The sequence below is a fragment of the Arachis hypogaea genome, chromosome 20 (assembly GCF_003086295.3).
Source record: "Arachis hypogaea cultivar Tifrunner chromosome 20, arahy.Tifrunner.gnm2.J5K5, whole genome shotgun sequence".
Lineage (NCBI taxonomy): Eukaryota > Viridiplantae > Streptophyta > Magnoliopsida > Fabales > Fabaceae > Arachis > Arachis hypogaea.
In genome coordinates, this window is record NC_092055.1 from 21,974,498 (window position 1) to 21,998,877 (window position 24,380).

Below are 24,380 nucleotides of genomic sequence, written 5' to 3' on the forward strand. Positions count from 1 at the left end.
TGTGATTTTAGCATGGAACTTTTGACCTTGTTGGCACTATTTTGTATGAGATAGACCAGCATCCTTACCAGAATATCTTCTTTAACGGCACTATTGAAGTTGCCAAGGCCGGTGGCTTTCTTAGCATGGAATCTGTCCTCCTTGTTACTCTTGGAATTTCCTTCCTCGTACTCCTGGGGCTATGGATTCATGGTCAAATACAACACCTATATAAGGTATTAACAATCTCTCTACTTTTTCAAAAGTAATCCAATATTACTTTTTCAAAAGTAATCCAATATTTTACTTTATTGACGGATTTACAGACGAATTTTCTATCTGTATTCAGAGTGTGGGATGATTTTCCAAGGTTCAAATTATAGACGGAAAATCTGTCGAAAAATCTGTCTGTAATTACAAACAAAAAATCCGTCGAAAAATCTGTCTGTAATTACTGACGGAAAATCCGCCAGAAAATTCGTCTGTAATTACCGACGGAAAATCCGTCGGAAAGTTCGACATTTCAGGAAAATGGATGGAGAATTTATAGAGAAAAATCCGTCGGTAACTGGTAAAAATCCGTCGGTAAATAATTTCCGACGAAGTTTTTACAGAGGGACAAAATCCATCGATAACCAAAAATCTGTCTGTAATAAAGACTAAATCTGTCTATAAATTTATCTGTATTAATCCATTTTCTAGTTGTGAAATACTTAGCTTATATTATATTGTAATTAGTATTTTAGATGTCAACACTTAATATAGAAATCAGATTTTAATTAGATATATAGATGCTTTTTTATTACTCTTTTACTTTTAATTTGGGTTTTCTTTATAGAAAAAATAAAATAATGATTTGAAAACATTGAGGCACAAATTAAATAGAATATATATACAAATTTGGCACTTTTTTATATTTTTATTTAGTATATTTGAAATTCAAATTTAAATAAATGAACATAGAGGAAAAAACTATATATTTTTCTACTCACAAAAACATTTATATATACGTATTGACAAGTCAATTGATTTAATTGTTTGATAGATAATTTAATTTTAGAAAATTATTATATATATATATTTGTTTTGGTGTCTATTATTATATTCGTTTGGTCAACAAAATAGCCATATTTATATATATCTTCAAAGCAATTGATTTAATTAGTTGTTTCTAGAAGTAATATATTTTATCTAATTAAAATATTCAAACTAAATATTTAAATCAGAAGAAAAAATATTTAAACAAAATTTCCAAATATAAGCACTATCTAACTTTATTTTATTATTGGGTAAGTAAATATGCAAATAATGTGTGAGATAGCAACATTTGCAACCTCATAAGACCAATTTATTATCATCATAATTAAAATATCATATTAGAATTAGTTTATTGTAACAAGAGCCTATAAATAAGATGAACAATACAATTGATTAGACATATAATTAAAAAAAAGAAAGAGAACACAAAGTGATATTTGCAAAATGGCTATTAATAATGTTGCTACAAAGTTGTTTTTGTGCATTTTTTTTGTGGCTTCACTTTCCGCTAGTACCTTAGGTATCAAAATTTGTTTTAAAACTTAATTACATTGTTGTTTTATCATGAGATAGTTATAGTAATCAACTCTAAATTTTGATTTTCATGCTTAAATTTGAAGTAACAAAAAATGTTTCCCAACATTATTATTACACTTTTTTCTAATTTTTTTTTTCTTTCGCATATAAAGTATTCTTGTGATCGGATAGTATGATCTAATCATTTTTTGTTATTAAATTATGATCTAATTATTGATTGAGTAATTATTACCGATAATCTATTGAATTTTTGGTCGCTCATGTATAAAATTATAAACTAAATAACACTGCTTTTGTTTCAAATTTCATTTTATAATAAAAATCGGGTGCACTTGTTTGAACTCTTTTTCTAAAATAAATAAAAAGATCATGAGATAGATCATAGATTTCTTATACAAAGATTTCAGTTATTTTTAAATATTCATACAAATATACTATTGTTATCATATTACATTCAAATGCACATTTCGATTTAGATAGAAATTCTAATGGATTTGTTGTGTTTATTATTACCGCAGACGCAAGAGGTGGAATAATGTATAGGACTATTAATGATGCAGTAATGTTTTGCATTCAAGGACAATGTCATGCTGAAACTTGCAATAAGTTATGTGGATCTAAGAGTTTTGCATATGGTCGTTGTACGGGTCCAAGAGGTTGTTGCTGCTTTAATTAGAACTATATTTCTTCTAGATCACAGGAGAAGATAATTAATAAGTTAAGTGAAGTGTTTTTCTTATTGTGTTTGATTATGTGTATCTTGAGCAAGCATATCTTTATGTATTCCATAAAAAAAATAAGTGAGAGAGAATTAACGAAATAAAAGTTATTGAAGTTTTTCTTTAATATGGTATATAAATATGCATAATTATTACAAAATTAAAATTTTATTACTTTTTTCGATCAAAATAATCTCTCTTTTATTATTAATACAATTTTTTGAATCTGCTTTAAAAGTATGAAATATATATAACTAACGATAAAATTTGTGCGATGAACAAGTTTGATTATATAAAAATTATATTTCGTTAGAATATAGTTTTTCAAAAAAGTTGGCCATGCATAATAAGGAAATATATGTTAATAATTGTGATTATAAATTTGCAATTTTCATAGAATTTTTTTTATTTTAGTTTCTTTCGTTAGTTTGCATCGTTAGATATTGAAATCAATATTTAATGGAAATGAATTAATTAACAATATATACTAAAATAGACACTTTTATATTTTATTAGACCAATAGAATTGAATTGAGTATAAGATCTCCACATTAAATTATTAGGGAATTTTCTCCATTTTTGTAAGAGATTGCATTGTCGTTTGTGAAAATAGTCAGGCTCAAGTTGAATATTTAGTTTTTTGTCATTTTTTTAATAATAATAAATTATATGACTATATCAACATAAACCTCTTAATATTCTATTTTTATTATCAATTCAAACATATTACGTCTAAATAAAAAAAATGTACATAAATTAAAAGAAATGCACACATGAATAATTACATTTTGTAGTAGTTTGTACCGCTTATGATGAGTTGATGACTACATATTTACCAAAAAATCAATGATCATTAACAATGTCGTTTTTATATAACATATTTGTTGATATACTATATCTTATTAAGCTAGATAGCATGATTTTATTTAAGTTTAATAATTTTGTCGATCTTTATAATTATATCAAATTTGTATTTAAATTCATATTTTTTAAATAAATTTTTATATTATTTTTAATTTTATAATTAAGTCATTTTCGTGTCACAAATTTTAAAATAAAGAGAATATTATTCCCAAAAAAATATTTGATCAAAAATTTAATTAGATTTTTAATTGTGGATACTTTTAATTTACGGAAAAATATTTTATTATTAACTCTAATATTTTTTACAATGACAAGGACTCAATTACAAAAATAAAAACTGTATATGAACCCAATTGAAAGGAAAAAAAATTATAGAAACCTAATTATAAATTTAGTAAAATTACAAAGATTAACAGAGTATTAAATCTAATCCTTTCAAAGAAGCACATAAAATGGTCTTATGTTTACGAGCTAAAGTTTTAATACAAAAAAGTTGAATTATATTTTATTCGATACAAACTTTTTTTTGAGGATCCATTATAATAATGAGAAAGATTTTTGCATATCCATAATTAAGCATAGTTTTTAATATCTGTTTCCAGATTCTAATCAATAACGAATAATTTTATAGGATATATACGAATACATAGTTCATAAGCAATGCATTTATCAAATTCAAAATGGTTTCAACCACAAAAATATTCTAATGTAATTAAATATTTCATTTATCCATCTGATATCTGATATGCTTTATAGCTATGATAATGACACATGCTTATTTGTAATTTGTGTAATTATTTTAAAATAAAATACTTAGCTTATATTATACTGTTATTAGTATTTTAGATCTCAACACTTAATATAAAAATAAGATTTTAATCATATATATAGATGCCTTTTTATTACTTGCTTATATTTAATTTTGGGCTTTCTTTATAGAAAGAACAAAATAATAATTTGAAAACATTTGAGGCACAAATTAAATTAAATAGAATATATATATACAAATTTGGCCCATTTTTATTTCTATGTTTAGTGTATTTCAAATTCAAATCTAAATAAATGAATATAGAGGAAAAAACTATATATTTTCTACTCACGAAAACATCTATGTATACATATTAACAAGTCAACTGATTTAATTGTTTGATAGACAATTTAATGTCAGGAAATTATTATATTCGTTTGGTCAATAAAACAGCCTTATTTATATATATTTTCAAATCAATTGATTTAATTAGTTGTTTCTAGAAGCAATATATTTTAACTAATTAAAAGATTCAAACTGTAATACCCAGTCTAACCAAAATTAATTAAATAATAAGTTAAATAAGAGCGAATATGGTTGGAAGATTTTGCAATTGGAATTTGATAATTCAAATATGATATTTAGATTCAGTGAATTTTTCCAAGTCGGAAAACATAGTTTTCTGCGTAAAAGCGCACAGTAGAATTTTGACCGGCAGTACCGGCTGAGATCTGTCTGGTACTACAGTTGAGAAAATTGATTATGGGTAAATAAGATTAATAAATGAGGAACTATAATTAGGGAAGGTAGAAATATTTAAAGTGCAATTTAGAGCGCTAATCTTAAAAGTTTTGGCCCAAAATTAGGCCAATGGGCAAAAATAAGTGAACCGGACCTAAGTGGGCCCAAGACCGAACATATATAAACATTAGTTATGAGCATTTCAGCTTATTTTGCCCTAAAGAAGGGGTGTTGGGCGCTGAAATTGGGAAGAGAGAAGAGAAAAGAGAAAACCTAACTCTCTTTGATCTTCAAACCACCATAACTTGAGCTACGGAGCTCCGATTGACGAGCCGTTTGCGGCCACGCGTTGCTCTTCTCATCCTCTACAATTCTACCTAAGTTTTGTGGTGAGTATTCCATTCATCTCTGCCCAGTTTTTGGGTAATTAGTGTTGAAATCTTGTGATTTTAGGTGTTTAGGGATACTCCAACATGGATTCTAAGTGGGTTCTATCCCTACTTCATATGGGCTGAGGTAAGAAGTGCTCAAACCCTTGTGACTTGTCATTTTTATGAGCCCTAGGTTGATGTATGTATGTGATATTGGTTATGTTAGTGTATTTGGTGATGTTGGTGCACAATTGGGAGATTGGTATTGCTTGAGGAGCTTTGGTGAGGCTTGGAGCTAAGGTTGGTGAAGACTTCCAAAGAAGAGGCTCAATTGGTTTGGCTACAAGAGGTACGGTTTAAGTTTCATTTAAGTACCGTGTGTTGTGATGAGAATTCCTAGGCTAGATGCCCCTAGGATTAAGTTTGGATTGTGTAAATGGTTGGTGCTAATATGCATAGTTGGTATGTAATGTGAATTAATGATTTGGGTTGAGAATTGTGTGGCCTTGTATGCTTGGTGTATTGAGAATTTGATGTACTGGGTAATGAGTATTGATTTGTGGTTTATGCATTTAAATTATGATATTGGGCCGGAGGCCGTGGATTTTGGGCCGGAGGCCGAAAAAAGGTGAGAAAGGTAAGTTGATGTGTGCATTGTATGATGACACAAGTGATTGGATGAATTTCAGATAATGAATATATGAATGATTGGGTTGGTTATTGAATAATAAGGTTTGAGGAGTTGAGGTGTGGGATTTGGTAAATTTGGGTGCAATTATATAGATGAGGTATGTTTGGTTTTGGTTGAGATATATTATATGGTCATATATGTGATTATGATTATTGATGCCTTGATGGTATGATGATGCATTAGAGATATGTTTGTCGTGATATATGCTTGAGGAATAATTAAGGTTGATTTGTGGGTAAAGCCACGTGATAGTGAGTACGATATTGATTATGTATAATGATGGTTGATTGGAAATAGTGTTGTTGAAATTTGGCATGAGAAAGAGTATATGATATGTAAATGTGTTTGAGTTTGAGAAAGTGTCAACGTGCGAGTTGAGGAGGCTTGATGTTGATTTTGGTATATTTTGATTGATTTCAAAGAAAAGGCTGAAATTGGCATGTTTTGATTGATTTTGAAAAGAGTTGAAAATGGCTTGTTTTGAAAATGGCACTTTGTGGTTTTGTATGGAAACATGGTTTTGGGGCATACTTTGACGGGACATAACTTGGACTACGGATCTCTGTTTTCTGCCAAATCTGTTTAGAAATAAAATTGGATCCGGGATGTCCATGCCGTTCGAAGGACGGGTGAAAAACAATTTAAAATGAGAGAGTTATGTCTGTCGAAAGATTGGGGGTTGAATCTGTAAATTCTGCAGCTTTTAACTTAGAAAATTTTTAGCAGAACGACCCTACGCGCGTAGGCGCACCTGGCGCGTGCGCGCCGTTCTTCCAGAAAGCACCATCCACGCGTGCGCGGGCGCGTCGATGCGCTGTACCAAATGCCCAGCTATTTTCCAGAGAGTTGTGCCAGGGTCGTGCCAGTTTTGTGCCTGGGCGCAAGAGCACCCACGCGTACGCGTGGCTGACGCTTGCGCGCCGTTTGGATATTTTTCAACCCGCGCGTTCGCGCGTATAACGCTTGCGCGTCGATGAGTTTTTGGCCATCCACGCGTGCGCGTGGAGTGCGCGTACGCGTGGCCTTGTTTTCATGCCAAAGTTAGATTTTTGAGTTTTTAAAGCCAAACCTCATACTTTTAAGCCTCCGATCTCACCCCTTATGTATCAAATCATTATGGTATGCCTAGCAATGAGGAAGGAGCTAGGGGATGTGGTAACTTGCGAGTGAAGCAAGGGAAAAGGTTATGATCAATGATGATCAGATATGATTATATGAGATATGGAGGATGGCGGTGGAAGTACCGTGTATGCCATGAGCCGAAGGGCTATATTTATTGATACATGGTTAGTTCTTGATTGGACCATGAGCCGGATGGCTGAGTTCTTGCCGGATACGGCGGATCCATGTTGATAAATTGGCTAGTTCTGGATGGAACTGTGAGCCGGGTGGCTGAGTTATTGCCGAGTTACGGCAAAGACATTATGGATTATGGCTGAGTATAAAGGCATATATGATAAATTAACGAATATGATAAATGAATAATGATGAAAAATGTTGAATGTAAGCATGCTTGTGTTTTCTCTCTGGTTGTAAGGGTGACAGGGCACCGATACCCTCTAATGGCGACAGGGTGCAGATACCCTCTAATGGCGACAGGGCGCAGATACCCTCTAATGGTGACAGGGCACATATTCCCTCTAATGATATTAATACGCAACAGAGAGACTGTGCCCGGGTTAGCTACCGGACATGTCGGGTTGGCTTGATAACCAACAGATGATATCATCAGCCATAGGGCAGGCATTCATCATTTGCATATGTTTGAATTGTTTGGGTTTGCCTATTTGTTTTGGATTTCTACATTATATATGCTAAGTTACCTGATTATGTGCTACTTGTTCTACTTGTACCCTAATTGTGTATTACCTGCCTGTATTGCTTGTGTTTGTACAACTGAGAGGCCCCTCATGTTGGTGTCGGTGGAGGTTGAGGGCTGTTCTTGATGAGATGAATTGATGATGCGATTGCATGATGATGGTGATCATTAGTTGAGATGATTTGAGCTCCCTGGGTAGATGCAGTGATGTGGTTTCACTAGTTCCAGGGAGGGCATGATATATTGATATAGAATTGCTGAGACAGCACGACTGATGATGGCCTTGTTTATGATTCTGAAATCTGATTCGTGGGAGAGTCAGCGAGTTGGGAGTCATATGAGATGTGATCTAGATTTAGTATTCCCTTACGACAGATGCCTATTTATAGATTAGTGAGAATCTAGGCTGGATACTTGGTGAAAAGGAGTTTAGGATGCTTGGTGAGTTTTTATTGCAGTGCATTGTATTTATTTGGCACTTTTACCGTACTGGGAACCCATGGGCCCGGGGTTCTCATTCCGTATATATCTCTTGTTTTTCAGATACAGGTCCAGGTGCTCAGAAGTGAGTTGTGGGTCGTCTGAGAGACGGCGAAGATCTTTATTTCCTCTACTTTGTGTTTGATTAGAATCTCTCCACCTATGTTTTGAAAAGATTATATTATGTATTGAACTCTTTTGGAACTTGCCTATAGAGGCTCTTATGTTTCCTTTGGGAGAGATTAGGATATAATGTTGTCATCTACTTTCATACTGTACCCTAGCCGGCCTAAACTTCGCGGGTCGCGACTAGTGGCTATTTACTTATGTTATATATATCTATCTGTTATCTATCTCTTAATCTCCTCTACGCCTTGTCCGTATATCATTTTCGGCTTCACGGTTTATCTTTTGTTGTCGAAACGTGAGTGATACGTCTTCGCGATTTTATTTCTACTCTTTTCAGGCTTCTCGATTAATACTCTTTTCGAAATTACCTATATTTATATATTAAAAATCCACCTGAGAGTCGTACCACCGTAATATCATTGACTTATGACTCGAGCATAAGGATTTGAATATTAGGGTGTTACATTATGGTATCAGAGCAGTTCGTCCTCGTGAGCCTGAGGGATGGAACTACTTATGCTTCAATGCATACTCTGAGTCTGTGCCTGTGGTAGTTAGGGTATCTAACTGATACATCTAGCATGAAGTCCATGAGTGTACTTTTGGTACTTTGAAGCACTATACTTCCGATATTGAGACTGATCAACTTGATATCGATTGTTTGGTGTGTATAGGAACCAGATGGCGCCTCGTGGACCTGGTCGGGGACGTGAGAGAGATCGTACTAGTACTCAGGAACCGGAAATCAACCCAAATAACCCGGTAAACTTTAATGCGGTGTTGGAGAATATGGCTGCTACTATGCAGGCCACTGCGGAGGCTCTTAGGCAACAGATAAACAATAATGGCAATGGCGGAAGTGGAGCTCAGGGCCCGATGACACTGGCAACTTTCTTAAAGGTTAATCCACCTAAGTTCAAGGGAACCACTAATCCGACTGAAGCTGACACCTGGTTTCAGGCCATGGAGCGAGCACTGCAAGCGCAGTTGGTGCCTAAAGAACAGTGTGTTGAATTTGCTACCTATCTGCTCACGGGGGAAGCATCGCATTGGTGGCAAGGGGCCCGACGTCTCCTGCAGCAGGGGAATGATCCTATCACCTGGGGTACCTTCCAAGTGGAATTTTATAAGAAGTACTTCCCAAATTCTGCTAGAACGGTCAAGGAACTTGAATTACTGCAGCTGAAGCTGGGTACAATGTCCGTATCTGAGTATACGGATAAATTTGAGGAGTTATTCAGGTTTTCTCGTATGTGTCAAGGAACCCCGGGAGACTTCGAGGAATGGAAGTGTATTAAGTATGAGGGAGGACTTCGAAGTGAAATCCTGAGCTCCGTTGGACCGATGGAGATTAGGGTCTTCTCCGAACTTGTGAACAAGAGCCATATTGCTGAAGAATGTGTGAGGAAGGCTGTTGAGACGAAGAATGACCGTCAGGAGTCCCACCGCAGAGAGCACAATCAAGAATACCCAACAAGGGGTCAAGAGTTTAAGAGAAGAGGATACCCACAACGTCTTCCCCAAAGGCGAAATGACCTTGCGACAAATAAGAATTTCCAAGGAAAAGGTAGGGAAAAGCAAATAGTGGTTGTTTCAGATGTTTTGAGCTGTCAGAGATGTGGAGATCATCACCCAAATAGACCGTGTCGTTATGGTTCGGGTTTGTGTTACAATTGCGGAAAGCTAGGACATTTGGTCAGAGATTGCCCACATTGGAAGGACCGGGAGACTGCCAGGTCTGATTTTCGTACCTGAGGTAATAAGAAAACTGATAACTTAATTCTTTACCACTTTAGATAATGCTGAAGGCTGGTATTCACTCATAATACATGGTCGAATAAAAAATTATGATCTGTTCTAGATAACCCTAAGTTATCTTAATAGAAGGTTTGGTGAGCATAAGTGATTAGGTAGGCCTTTAACGGAAAGCAACCTCAGAGTGGAATGACTGGTGGGCGATGTCAAAGCCATCATCCGGGAACTCCGTGTCGAGGTGGATTGGGACTTTGCTATGGTTGCAGAGGAGTTGGACACGTGTCCTGGAAATGTCCTAAGAAGGTCAACCGGAATACTACCAAGGGCCAACAACAAGGTCGTGTGTTCACTACAACAACGGGTGATACCGTTAGATCCGACGGTTTGGGAATTGGTAAGCAAAAGATCGGTAACAACGTGTTAAAAGTACGATTAAGTTGGTATGTGGGTTTGGCTATCATAGATAGAAATCTAGTGAATGCCAGTCATGCTAAGTTGTGGTTGTGAGGGAGTAAGTGATAGAACTCGTACTAGACGAGAGATCAGAATAAAGCAGCGAAAACTTGTGGAAGCAGTAACACAGGATAGCTACGAATAAGAGCTGTAAAAGTTTACTATAGTATCTTATGTTTGAATACTAGAAGGGTTAAGCGGGTTACTGCAAGTAATGATCCCTAATAGTTGGAATTGATTGCGGCTGCGAGCTTTGATGGTTCTAAAGTGGATGAGGAAATTATCATTGATGCATAATTGGATTTAGATGATGAGAGAGTGCAAGTTGTCGTGTTTGAGAGATGAGTACTATGATGTTTGGTCATAGTGACCTTGGAATTAGATTGAGATTTATAATGATTGGTTTTGAAAGAAGAATGTGAAAACCACTAAATTGGAATGCTGATGCGGTACTGAGATTGGTTTAAGGGAATCCGTGACGGGTGGTAAACTCCAATTTTTGGGGAGGTACTGTTGAAAATTTTTCCCAAGAAATTGAAAGACCGTTGGTTATGGTTTTGAGGATTATTTTTGATATGAGTAACGTTAACAAAAGAGATGTGTCTCGAATGCTTTTATAGATTATTAAAGGAAAGCGGATTCTTATAATTTTGTTAAATTGTTATTTCAAACTCATTTGCTTTCCAGAAATGAAAGGGGTTTTTGATTGATGAGTCGGAGGCTTTATAACAGCAAGTCATGTGGAAATTCGAGGGTTTGAGAATAAAAAAGTAAGTTTGGAGTTTATGCTTGGAGTTGAGCTGTGATTAGTGGTAATTGGCTTGGCAGAGAGAGAGGATAGTGATGGAGTATCATTAAGGTGTGGTGATGATCTTTGATTGATTATAGTGATGGGGGACGATGGCTGTGATTAACGACGATGGTAATATTATTGATGACATGATTTGAGATTTAATAGGGTGAGTTGATGAGACGATAAAAGTAAGGAACGAGACTATTGGTCGGCGTTGGACAAATGACCGAGAACCTCGAATATAGAGAAATCAGAGCGCGGCAACGGAAGCGCGCAGAATAAAAGGACCTTGGGACTGTTATGCGTTGGATATAGAGGCTGACTACGCTCGCGTACTCGCAGTGATGGATGGAATTTTCGAGGGCGAAAATTTCTGTTAGGGGGTAGAATGTAATACCCGGTCTAACCGAAATTAATTAAATAATAAGTTAAATAACAGCGAATATGGTTGGAAGATTTTGCAATTGGAATTTGATAATTCAAATATGATATTTGGATTCAGTGAATTTTTCCGAGTCGGAAAACATAGTTTTCTGCGTAAAAGCGCACAGTAGAATTTTGACCGGCAGTACCGGCTGAGATCTGTCTGGTACTACAGCTGAGGAAATTGATTATGGGTAAATAAGATTAATAAATAAGGAACTATAATTAGGGAAGGTAGAAATATTTAAAGTGCAATTTAGAGCGCTAATCTTAAAGGTTTTGGCCCAAAATTAGGCCAATGGGCAAAAATAAGTGAACCGGGCCTAAGTGGGCCCAAGACCCAACATATATAAACATTAGTTATGATCATTTCAGCTCATTTTGCCCTAAAGAAGGGGTGTTGGGCGCTGAAATTGGGAAGAGAGAAGAGAAAAGAGAAAACCTAACTCTCTTTGATCTTCAAACCACCATAACTTGAGCTACGGAGCTCCGATTGACGAGCCGTTTGCGGCCACGCGTTGCTCTTCTCATCCTCTACAATTCTACCTAAGTTTTGTGGTGAGTATTCCATTCATCTCTGCCCAGTTTTCGAAATTCCCCACCGTTACACGTTTTTTGGTAATTAGTGTTGAAATCTTGTGATTTTAGGTGTTTAGGGATACTCCAACATGGATTCTAAGTGGGTTCTATCCCTACTTCATATGGGCTGAGGTAAGAAGTGCTCAAACCCTTGTGACTTGTCATTTTTATGAGCCCTAGGTTGATGTATGTATGTGATATTGGTTATGTTAGTGTATTTGGTGATGTTGGTGCACAATTGGGAGATTGGTATTGCTTGAGGAGCTTTGGTGAGGCTTGGAGCTAAGGTTGGTGAAGACTTCCAAAGAAGAGGCTCAATTGGTTTGGCTACAAGAGGTACGGTTTAAGTTTCATTTAAGTACCGTGTGTTGTGATGAGAATTTCTAGGCTAGATGCCCCTAGGATTAAGTTTGGATTGTGTAAATGGTTGGTGCTAATATGCATAGTTGGTATGTAATGTGAATTAATGATTTGGGTTGAGAATTGTGTGGCCTTGTATGCTTGGTGTATTGAGAATTTGATGTACTGGGTAATGAGTATTGATTTGTGGTTTATGCATTTAAATTATGATATTGGGCCGGAGGCCGTGGATTTTGGGCCGGAGGCCGAAAAAAGGTGAGAAAGGTAAGTTGATGTGTGCATTGTATGATGACACAAGTGATTGGATGAATTTCAGATAATGAATATATGAATGATTGGGTTGGTTATTGAATAATAAGGTTTGAGGAGTTGAGGTGTGGGATTTGGTAAATTTGGGTGCAATTATATAGATGAGGTATGTTTGGTTTTGGTTGAGATATATTATATGGTCATATATGTGATTATGATTATTGATGCCTTGATGGTATGATGATGCATTAGAGATATGTTTGTCGTGATATATGCTTGAAGAATAATTAAGGTTGATTTGTGGGTAAAGCCACGTGATAGTGAGTACGATATTGATTATGTATAATGATGGTTGATTGGAAATAGTGTTGTTGAAATTTGGCATGAGAAAGAGTATATGATATGTAAATGTGTTTGAGTTTGAGAAAGTGTCAACGTGCGAGTTGAGGAGGCTTGATGTTGATTTTGGTATATTTTGATTGATTTCAAAGAAAAGGCTGAAATTGGCATGTTTTGATTGATTTTGAAAAGAGTTGAAAATGGCTTGTTTTGAAAATGGCACTTTGTGGTTTTGTATGGAAACATGGTTTTGGGGCATACTTTGACGGGACATAACTTGGACTACGGATCTCTGTTTTCTGCCAAATCTGTTTAGAAATAAAATTGGATCCGGGATGTCCATGCCGTTCGAAGGACGGGTGAAAAACGATTTAAAATGAGAGAGTTATGTCTGTCGAAAGATTGGGGGTTGAATCTGTAAATTCTGCAGCTTTTAACTTAGAAAATTTTTAGCAGAACGACCCTACGCGCGTAGGCGCACCTGGCGCGTGCGCGCCGTTCTTCCAGAAAGCACCATCCACGCGTGCGCGGGCGCGTCGATGCGCTGTACCAAATGCCCAGCTATTTTCCAGAGAGTTGTGCCAGGGTCGTGCCAGTTTTGTGCCTGGGCGCAAGAGCACCCACGCGTACGCGTGGCTGACGCTTGCGCGCCGTTTGGATATTTTTCAACCCGCGCGTTCGCGCGTATAACGCTTGCGCGTCGATGAGTTTTTGGCCATCCACGCGTGCGCGTGGAGTGCGCGTACGCGTGGCCTTGTTTTCATGCCAAAGTTAGATTTTTGAGTTTTTAAAGCCAAACCTCATACTTTTAAGCCTCCGATCTCACCCCTTATGTATCAAATCATTATGGTATGCCTAGCAATGAGGAAGGAGCTAGGGGATGTGGTAACTTGCGAGTGAAGCAAGGGAAAAGGTTATGATCAATGATGATCAGATATGATTATATGAGATATGGAGGATGGCGGTGGAAGTACCGTGTATGCCATGAGCCGAAGGGCTATATTTATTGATAAATGGTTAGTTCTTGATTGGACCATGAGCCGGATGGCTGAGTTCTTGCCGGATACGGCGGATCCATGTTGATAAATTGGCTAGTTCTGGATGGAACTGTGAGCCGGGTGGCTGAGTTATTGCCGAGTTACGGCAAAGACATTATGGATTATGGCTGAGTATAAAGGCATATATGATAAATTAACGAATATGATAAATGAATAATGATGAAAAATGTTGAATGTAAGCATGCTTGTGTTTTCTCTCTGGTTGTAAGGGTGACAGGGCACCGATACCCTATAATGGCGACAGGGCGCAGATACCCTCTAATGGCGACAGGGTGCAGATACCCTCTAATGGTGACAGGGCACATATTCCCTCTAATGATATTAATACGCAACAGAGAGACTGTGCCCGGGTTAGCTACCGGACATGTCGGGTTGGCTTGATAACCGACAGATGATATCATCAGCCATAGGGCAGGCATTCATCATTTGCATATGTTTGAATTGTTTGGGTTTGCCTATTTGTTTTGGATTTCTACATTATATATGCTAAGTTACCTGATTATGTGCTACTTGTTCTACTTGTACCCTAATTGTGTATTACCTGCCTGTATTGCTTGTGTTTGTACAACTGAGAGGCCCCTCATGTTGGTGTCGGTGGAGGTTGAGGGCTGTTCTTGATGAGATGAATTGATGATGCGATTGCATGATGATGGTGATCATTAGTTGAGATGATTTGAGCTCCCTGGGTAGATGCAGTGATGTGGTTTCACTTGTTCCAGGGAGGGCATGATATATTGATATAGAATTGCTGAGACAGCACGACTGATGATGGCTTTGTTTATGATTCTGAAATCTGATTCGTGGGAGAGTCAGCGAGTTGGGAGTCATATGAGATGTGATCTAGATTTAGTATTCCCTTACGACAGATGCCTATTTATAGATTAGTGAGAATCTAGGCTGGATACTTGGTGAAAAGGAGTTTAGGATGCTTGGTGAGTTTTTATTGCAGTGCATTGTATTTATTTGGCACTTTTACCGTACTGGGAACCCATGGGCCCGGGGTTCTCATTCCGTATATATCTCTTGTTTTTCAGATACAGGTCCAGGTGCTCAGAAGTGAGTTGTGGGTCGTCTGAGAGACGGCGAAGATCTTTATTTCCTCTACTTTGTGTTTGATTAGAATCTCTCCACCTATGTTTTGAAAAGATTATATTATGTATTGAACTCTTTTGGAACTTGCCTATAGAGGCTCTTATGTTTCCTTTGGGAGAGATTAGGATATAATGTTGTCATCTACTTTCATACTGTACCCTAGCCGGCCTAAACTTCGCGGGTCGCGACTAGTGGCTATTTACTTATGTTATATATATCTATCTGTTATCTATCTCTTAATCTCCTCTACGCCTTGTCCGTATATCATTTTCGGCTTCACGGTTTATCTTTTGTTGTCGAAACGTGAGTGATACGTCTTCGCGATTTTATTTCTACTCTTTTCAGGCTTCTCGATTAATACTCTTTTCGAAATTACCTATATTTATATATTAAAAATCCACCTGAGAGTCGTACCACCGTAATATCATTGACTTATGACTCGAGCATAAGGATTTGAATATTAGGGTGTTACATTATGGTATCAGAGCAGTTCGTCCTCGTGAGCCTGAGGGATGGAACTACTTATGCTTCAATGCATACTCTGAGTCTGTGCCTGTGGTAGTTAGGGTATCTAACTGATACATCTAGCATGAAGTCCATGAGTGTACTTTTGGTACTTTGAAGCACTATACTTCCGATATTGAGACTGATCAACTTGATATCGATTGTTTGGTATGTATAGGAACCAGATGGCGCCTCGTGGACCTGGTCGGGGACGTGAGAGAGATCGTACTAGTACTCAGGAACCGGAAATCAACCCAAATAACCCGGTAAACTTTAATGCGGTGTTGGAGAATATGGCTGCTACTATGCAGGCCACTGCGGAGGCTCTTAGGCAACAGATAAACAATAATGGCAATGGCGGAAGTGGAGCTCAGGGCCCGATGACACTGGCAACTTTCTTAAAGGTTAATCCACCTAAGTTCAAGGGAACCACTAATCCGACTGAAGCTGACACCTGGTTTCAGGCCATGGAGCGAGCACTGCAAGCGCAGTTGGTGCCTAAAGAACAGTGTGTTGAATTTGCTACCTATCTGCTCACGGGGGAAGCATCGCATTGGTGGCAAGGGGCCCGACGTCTCCTGCAGCAGGGGAATGATCCTATCACCTGGGGTACCTTCCAAGTGGAATTTTATAAGAAGTACTTCCCAAATTCTGCTAGAACGGTCAAGGAACTTGAATTACTGCAGCTGAAGCTGGGTACAATGTCCGTATCTGAGTATACGGATAAATTTGAGGAGTTATTCAGGTTTTCTCGTATGTGTCAAGGAACCCCGGGAGACTTCGAGGAATGGAAGTGTATTAAGTATGAGGGAGGACTTCGAAGTGAAATCCTGAGCTCCGTTGGACCGATGGAGATTAGGGTCTTCTCCGAACTTGTGAACAAGAGCCATATTGCTGAAGAATGTGTGAGGAAGGCTGTTGAGACGAAGAATGACCGTCAGGAGTTCCACCGCAGAGAGCACAATCAGGAATACCCAACAAGGGGTCAAGAGTTTAAGAGAAGAGGATACCCACAACGTCTTCCCCAAAGGCAAAATGACCTTGCGACAAATAAGAATTTCCAAGGAAAAGGTAGGGAAAAGCAAATAGTGGTTGTTTCAGATGTTTTGAGCTGTCAGAGATGTGGAGATCATCACCCAAATAGACCGTGTCGTTATGGTTCGGGTTTGTGTTACAATTGCGGAAAGCTAGGACATTTGGTCAGAGATTGCCCACATTGGAAGGACCGGGAGACTGCCAGGTCTGATTTTCGTACCTGAGGTAATAAGAAAACTGATAACTTAATTCTTTACCACTTTAGATAATGCTGAAGGCTGGTATTCACTCATAATACATGGTCGAATAAAAAATTATGATCTGTTCTAGATAACCCTAAGTTATCTTAATAGAAGGTTTGGTGAGCATAAGTGATTAGGTAGGCCTTTAACGGAAAGCAACCTCAGAGTGGAATGACTGGTGGGCGATGTCAAAGCCATCATCCGGGAACTCCGTGTCGAGGTGGATTGGGACTTTGCTATGGTTGCAGAGGAGTTGGACACGTGTCCTGGAAATGTCCTAAGAAGGTCAACCGGAATACTACCAAGGGCCAACAACAAGGTCGTGTGTTCACTACAACAACGGGTGATACCGTTAGATCCGACGGTTTGGGAATTGGTAAGCAAAAGATCGGTAACAACGTGTTAAAAGTACGATTAAGTTGGTATGTGGTTTTGGCTATCATAGATAGAAATCTAGTGAATGCCAGTCATGCTAAGTTGTGGTTGTGAGGGAGTAAGTGATAGAACTCGTACTAGACGAGAGATCAGAATAAAGCAGCGAAAACTTGTGGAAGCAGTAACACAGGATAGCTACGAATAAGAGCTGTAAAAGTTTACTATAGTATCTTATGTTTGAATACTAGAAGGGTTAAGCGGGTTACTGCAAGTAATGATCCCTAATAGTTGGAATTGATTGCGGCTGCGAGCTTTGATGGTTCTAAAGTGGATGAGGAAATTATCATTGATGCATAATTGGATTTAGATGATGAGAGAGTGCAAGTTGTCGTGTTTGAGAGATGAGTACTATGATGTTTGGTCATAGTGACCTTGGAATTAGATTGAGATTTATAATGATTGGTTTTGAAAGACGAATGTGAAAACCACTAAATTGGAATGCTGATGCGGTACTGAGATTGGTTTAAGGGAATCCGTGACGGGTGGTAAACTCCAATTTTTGGGGAGGTACTGTTGAAAATTTTTCCCAAGAAATTGAAAGACCGTTGGTTATGGTTTTGAGGATGATTTTTGATATGAGTAACGTTAACAAAAGAGATGTGTCTCGAATGCTTTTATAGATTATTAAAGGAAAGCGGATTCTTATAATTTTGTTAAATTGTTATTTCAAACTCATTTGCTTTCCAGAAATGAAAGGGGTTTTTGATTGATGAGTCGGAGGCTTTATAACAGCAAGTCATGTGGAAATTCGAGGGTTTGAGAATAAAAAAGTAAGTTTGGAGTTTATGCTTGGAGTTGAGCTGTGATTAGTGGTAATTGGCTTGGCAGAGAGAGAGGATAGTGATGGAGTATCATTAAGGTGTGGTGATGATCTTTGATTGATTATAGTGATGGGGGACGATGGCTGTGATTAACGACGATGGTAATATTATTGATGACATGATTTGAGATTTAATAGGGTGAGTTGATGAGACGATAAAAGTAAGGAACGAGACTATTGGTCGGCGTTGGACAAATGACCGAGAACCTCGAATATAGAGAAATCAGAGCGCGGCAACGGAAGCGCGCAGAATAAAAGGACCTTGGGACTGTTATGCGTTGGATATAGAGGCAGACTACGCTCGCGTACTCGCAGTGATGGATGGAATTTTCGAGGGCGAAAATTTCTGTTAGGGGGTAGAATGTAATACCCGGTCTAACCGAAATTAATTAAATAATAAGTTAAATAACAGCGAATATGGTTGGAAGATTTTGCAATTGGAATTTGATAATTCAAATATGATATTTGGATTCAGTGAATTTTTCCGAGTCGGAAAACATAGTTTTCTGCGTAAAAGCGCACAGTAGAATTTTGACCGGCAGTACCGGCTGAGATCTGTCTGGTACTACAACTGAGGAAATTGATTATGGGTAAATAAGATTAATAAATGAGGAACTATAATTAGGGAAGGTAGAAATATTTAAAGTGCAATTTAGAGCGCTAATCTTAAAGGTTTTGGCCCAAAATTAGGCCAATGGGCAAAAATAAGTGAACCGGGCCTAAGTGGGCCCAAGACCCAACATATATAACATTAGTTATGATCATTTCAGCTCATTTTGCCCTAAAGAAGGGGTGTTGGGCGCTGAAATTGGGAAGAGAGAAGAGAAAAGAGAAAAGAGAAAACCTAACTCTCTTTGATCTTCAAACCACCATAACTTGAGCTACGGAGCTCCGATTGACGAGCCGTTTGCGGCCACGCGTCGCTCTTCTCATCCTCTACAATTCTACTTAAGTTTTGTGGTGAGTATTCCGTTCATCTCTGCCCAGTTTTCGAAATTCCCACTGTTACACGTTTTTGGGTAATTAGTGTTAAAATCTTGTGATTTTAGGTGTTTAGGGATACTCCAACATGGATTCTAAGTGGGTTCTATCCCTACTTCATATGGGTTGAGGTAAGAAGTGCTCAAACCCTTGTGACTTGTCATTTTTATGAGCCCTAGGTTGATGTATGTATGTGATATTGGTTATGTTAGTGTATTTGGTGATGTTGGTGCACAATTGGGAGATTGGTATTGCTTGAGGAGCTTTGGTGAGGCTTGGAGCTAAGGTTGGTGAAGACTTCCAAAGAAGAGGCTCAATTGGTTTGGCTACAAGAGGTACGGTTTAAGTTTCATTTAAGTACCGTGTGTTGTGATGAGAATTCCTAGGCTAGATGCCCCTAGGATTAAGTTTGGATTGTGTAAATGGTTGGTGCTAATATGCATAGTTGGTATGTAATGTGAATTAATGATTTGGGTTGAGAATTGTGTGGCCTTGTATGCTTGGTGTATTGAGAATTTGATGTACTGGGTAATGAGTATTGATTTGTGGTTTATGCATTTAAATTATGATATTGGGCCGGAGGCCGTGGATTTTGGGCCGGAGGCCGAAAAAAGGTGAGAAAGGTAAGTTGATGTGTGCATTGTATGATGACACAAGTGATTGGATGAATTTCAGATAATGAATATATGAATGATTGGGTTGGTTATTGAATAATAAGGTTTGAGGAGTTGAGGTGTGGGATTTGGTAAATTTGGGTGCAATTATATAGATGAAGTATGTTTGGTTTTGGTTGAGATATATTATATGGTCATATATGTGATTATGATTATTGATGCCTTGATGGTATGATGATGCATTAGAGATATGTTTGTCGTGATATATGCTTGAGGAATAATTAAGGTTGATTTGTGGGTAAAGCCACGTGATAGTGAGTACGATATTGATTATGTATAATGATGGTTGATTGGAAATAGTGTTGTTGAAATTTGGCATGAGAAAGAGTATATGATATGTAAATGTGTTTGAGTTTGAGAAAGTGTCAACGTGCGAGTTGAGGAGGCTTGATGTTGATTTTGGTATATTTTGATTGATTTCAAAGAAAAGGCTGAAATTGGCATGTTTTGATTGATTTTGAAAAGAGTTGAAAATGGCTTGTTTTGAAAATGGCACTTTGTGGTTTTGTATGGAAACATGGTTTTGGGGCATACTTTGACGGGACATAACCTGGACTACGGATCTCTGTTTTCTGCCAAATCTGTTTAGAAATAAAATTGGATCCGGGATGTCCATGCCGTTCGAAGGACGGGTGAAAAACGATTTAAAATGAGAGAGTTATGTTTGTCGAAAGATTGGGGGTTGAATCTGTAAATTCTGCAGCTTTTAACTTAGAAAATTTTTAGCAGAACGACCCTACGCGCGTAGGCGCACCTGGCGCGTGCGCGCCGTTCTTCCAGAAAGCACCATCCACGCGTGCGCGGGCGCGTCGATGCGCTGTACCAAATGCCCAGCTATTTTCCAGAGAGTTGTGCCAGGGTCGTGCCAGTTTTGTGCCTGGGCGCAAGAGCACCCACGCGTACGCGTGGCTGACGCTTGCGCGCCGTTTGGATATTTTTCAACCCGCGCGTTCGCGCGTATAACGCTTGCGCGTCGATGAGTTTTTGGCCATCCACGCGTGCGCGTGGAGTGCGCGTACGCGTGGCCTTGTTTTCATGCCAAAGTTAGATTTTTGAGTTTTTAAAGCCAAACCTCATACTTTTAAGCCTCCGATCTCACCCCTTATGTATCAAATCATTATGGTATGCCTAGCAATGAGGAAGGAGCTAGGGGATGTGGTAACTTGCGAGTGAAGCAAGGGAAAAGGTTATGATCAATGATGATCAGATATGATTATATGAGATATGGAGGATGGCGGTGGAAGTACCGTGTATGCCATGAGCCGAAGGGCTATATTTATTGATAAATGGTTAGTTCTTGATTGGACCATGAGCCGGATGGCTGAGTTCTTGCCGGATACGGCGGATCCATGTTGATAAATTGGCTAGTTCTGGATGGAACTGTGAGCCGGGTGGCTGAGTTATTGCCGAGTTACGGCAAAGACATTATGGATTATGGCTGAGTATAAAGGCATATATGATAAATTAACGAATATGATAAATGAATAATGATGAAAAATGTTGAATGTAAGCATGCTTGTGTTTTCTCTCTGGTTGTAAGGGTGACAGGGCACCGATACCCTCTAATGGCGACAGGGCGCAGATACCCTCTAATGGCGACAGGGCGCAGATACCCTCTAATGGTGACAGGGCACATATTCCCTCTAATGATATTAATACGCAACAGAGAGACTGTGCCCGGGTTAGCTACCGGACATGTCGGGTTGGCTTGATAACCGACAGATGATATCATCAGCCATAGGGCAGGCATTCATCATTTGCATATGTTTGAATTGTTTGGGTTTGCCTATTTGTTTTGGATTTCTACATTATATATGCTAAGTTACCTGATTATGTGCTACTTGTTCTACTTGTACCCTAATTGTGTATTACCTGCCTGTATTGCTTGTGTTTGTACAACTGAGAGGCCCCTCATGTTGGTGTCGGTGGAGGTTGAGGGCTGTTCTTGATGAGATGAATTGATGATGCGATTGCATGATGATGGTGATCATTAGTTGAGATGATTTGAGCTCCCTGGGTAGATGCAGTGATGTGGTTTCACTAGTTCCAGGGAGGGCATGATATATTGATATAGAATTGCTGAGACAGCACGACTGATGATGGCTTTGTTTATGATTCTGAAATCTGATTCGTGGGAGAGTCAGCGAGTTGGGAGTCATATGAGATGTGATCTAGATTTAGTATTCCCTTACGACAGATGCCTATTTATAGATTAGTGAGAATCTAGGCTGGATACTTGGTGAAAAGGAGTTTAGGATGCTTGGTGAGTTTTTATTGCAGTGCATTGTATTTATTTGGCACTTTTACCGTACTGGGAACCCATGGGCCCGGGGTTCTCATTCCGTATATATCTCTTGTTTTCAGATACAGGTCCAGGTGCTCAGAAGTGAGTTGTGGGTCGTCTGAGAGACGGCGAAGATCTTTATTTCCTCTACTTTGTGTTTGATTAGAATCTCTCCACCTATGTTTTGAAAAGATTATATTATGTATTGAACTCTTTTGGAACTTGCCTATAGAGGCTCTTATGTTTCCTTTGGGAGAGATTAGGATATAATGTTGTCATCTACTTTCATACTGTACCCTAGCCGGCCTAAACTTCGCGGGTCGCGACTAGTGGCTATTTACTTATGTTATATATATCTATCTGTTATCTATCTCTTAATCTCCTCTACGCCTTGTTCGTATATCATTTTCGGCTTCACAGTTTATCTTTTGTTATCGAAACGTGAGTGATACGTCTTTGCGATTTTATTTCTACTCTTTCAGGCTTCTCGATTAATACTCTTTTCGAAATTACCTATATTTATATATTAAAAATCCACCTGAGAGTCGTACCACCGTAATATCATTGACTTATGACTCGAGCATAAGGATTTGAATATTAGGGTGTTACACAAACTAAATATTTAAATTAGACGAAAAATATTTAAATAAATTTTCCAAATATAAGCGCTATCTAACTTTAATTTATCATTGGGTAAGTAAATATGCTAATAATGTGTGAGATAGTAGTATTTGTAATCCCAAATGACCAATTTATTATCATCATAATTAAAATATCATATTAGGATTAGACATATTATTGAAAGAAAAAAAGAGAACATAAAGTGATTTTGGCAAAATGGCTATTAATAATGCTGCTACAAAGTTGTATTTGTGCATTTTTTTCGTGGCTTTACTTTTCGCTAGTATCAAATTTGTTTTAAACTTAATTACATTATTATTTTGTCATAAGATAGTTATACTAATTATCCCTAAATTTTGTTTTTGTGCTTAAATTTGAAGAAATTAAAAATGTTTTCCAACATTATTATTATTATTATTATTATTATTATTATTATTATTATTATTATTATTGAGAACATTTTTTTCTTTCGCATATAAAGTATTCTTGTGATCGGATGGTATGATATATTCTTTTTTCGTTGTTAAATTATGATCTAATTATTGATGAAGTAATTGTTATAACTAAATAACACTGCTTTTGTTTCAAATTTTATTTTATAATAAAAATCAGGTGCACTTGTTTGAACTCTTTTTCTAAAATAAATAAAAAGATCATGAGAGAGATTATAGATTTTTTATAAGGAGATTTCAATTGTTTTTAAATATTCATACAAATATTCTATTGTTATCATATTACATTCAAATGCACATTTCGATTTAGATAGAAATTTAACAGATTTGTTGTGTTTATTATTACTGCAGACGCAAGAGGTGGAATAATGTATAGGACTATTAATGATGCAACAATATTTTGCATTCAAGGACAATGTCATGCTGAAACTTGCAACAAGTTATGCGGATCTAAGAGTTTTGCATATGGTGTAAGACCCAAAAATTTTGAAAAGTTTTATTTAAATCAATCTCAAATCATATATTTATTTATAGTTTTAATTTTAGAAATTATTCTTATTAAAGATAATAAGAATTTTATATGATTTGATTTTAGATGATTTATATTTATATCATTTAATACTTTAAGTAAAGATAAAGAAAATTAATTATACTATATCTAATCCTTTAATTAGAATATTTCATCGAAATTAATTTGTAAATTTATGATTAAATAATATTTTTTTTAGAGATGATTTTGTTGAATTAAAATTGGTTTTTCAATTACTCTACTACCCCTAATTTTAGTAAAATGACCAAACTGCCTCTAACCCTAATTCTATCCTTACCGCCTCTCTTTCCTCTTCACCTGCGCAGCCCCCAACCCTCCTCTCCTCACTCTTTCTGCCTTCCAACCATTTACACACGAAACAAAACATGGAGGAGATCTGAGAGGGGAGATGCGTCGCCGGTAGGGTGTGGGCTGCCGTTACGCCGTCGTCAAGCTAGAGGGAGGAGCCGTCGCCGCCACGCCTCACCGTCGAAGCCCCACGTTGCTGCTGCTTCTGCTGGAGGATCCTCGCCGCCGTTTTCATGCCAAACGTCGCCGTTTACCTTCCATCTAGCCCAAGCCGCTG

The 24,380-nt window shown here is 37.6% G+C and overlaps 3 long non-coding RNA genes across 3 annotated transcripts; all 3 read left to right on the forward strand.

Annotated features, from left to right (window-relative positions):
- Positions 1 to 5,136: 5,136 nt before the first annotated feature.
- LOC140182690 (uncharacterized) lies at positions 5,137 to 8,340 on the forward strand. Its single transcript, XR_011878725.1, has 2 exons — positions 5,137 to 5,346; positions 8,051 to 8,340. It is a non-coding gene; the product is annotated as an uncharacterized lncRNA (long non-coding RNA).
- Positions 8,341 to 12,245: 3,905 nt separating this feature from the next.
- LOC140182830 (uncharacterized) lies at positions 12,246 to 15,449 on the forward strand. The gene is made up of 2 exons (XR_011878996.1): positions 12,246 to 12,455; positions 15,160 to 15,449. It is a non-coding gene; the product is annotated as an uncharacterized lncRNA (long non-coding RNA).
- Positions 15,450 to 19,380: 3,931 nt separating this feature from the next.
- LOC140182724 (uncharacterized) lies at positions 19,381 to 22,558 on the forward strand. The gene is made up of 2 exons (XR_011878784.1): positions 19,381 to 19,569; positions 22,273 to 22,558. It is a non-coding gene; the product is annotated as an uncharacterized lncRNA (long non-coding RNA).
- The last annotated feature ends 1,822 nt before the right edge of the window (positions 22,559 to 24,380 follow it).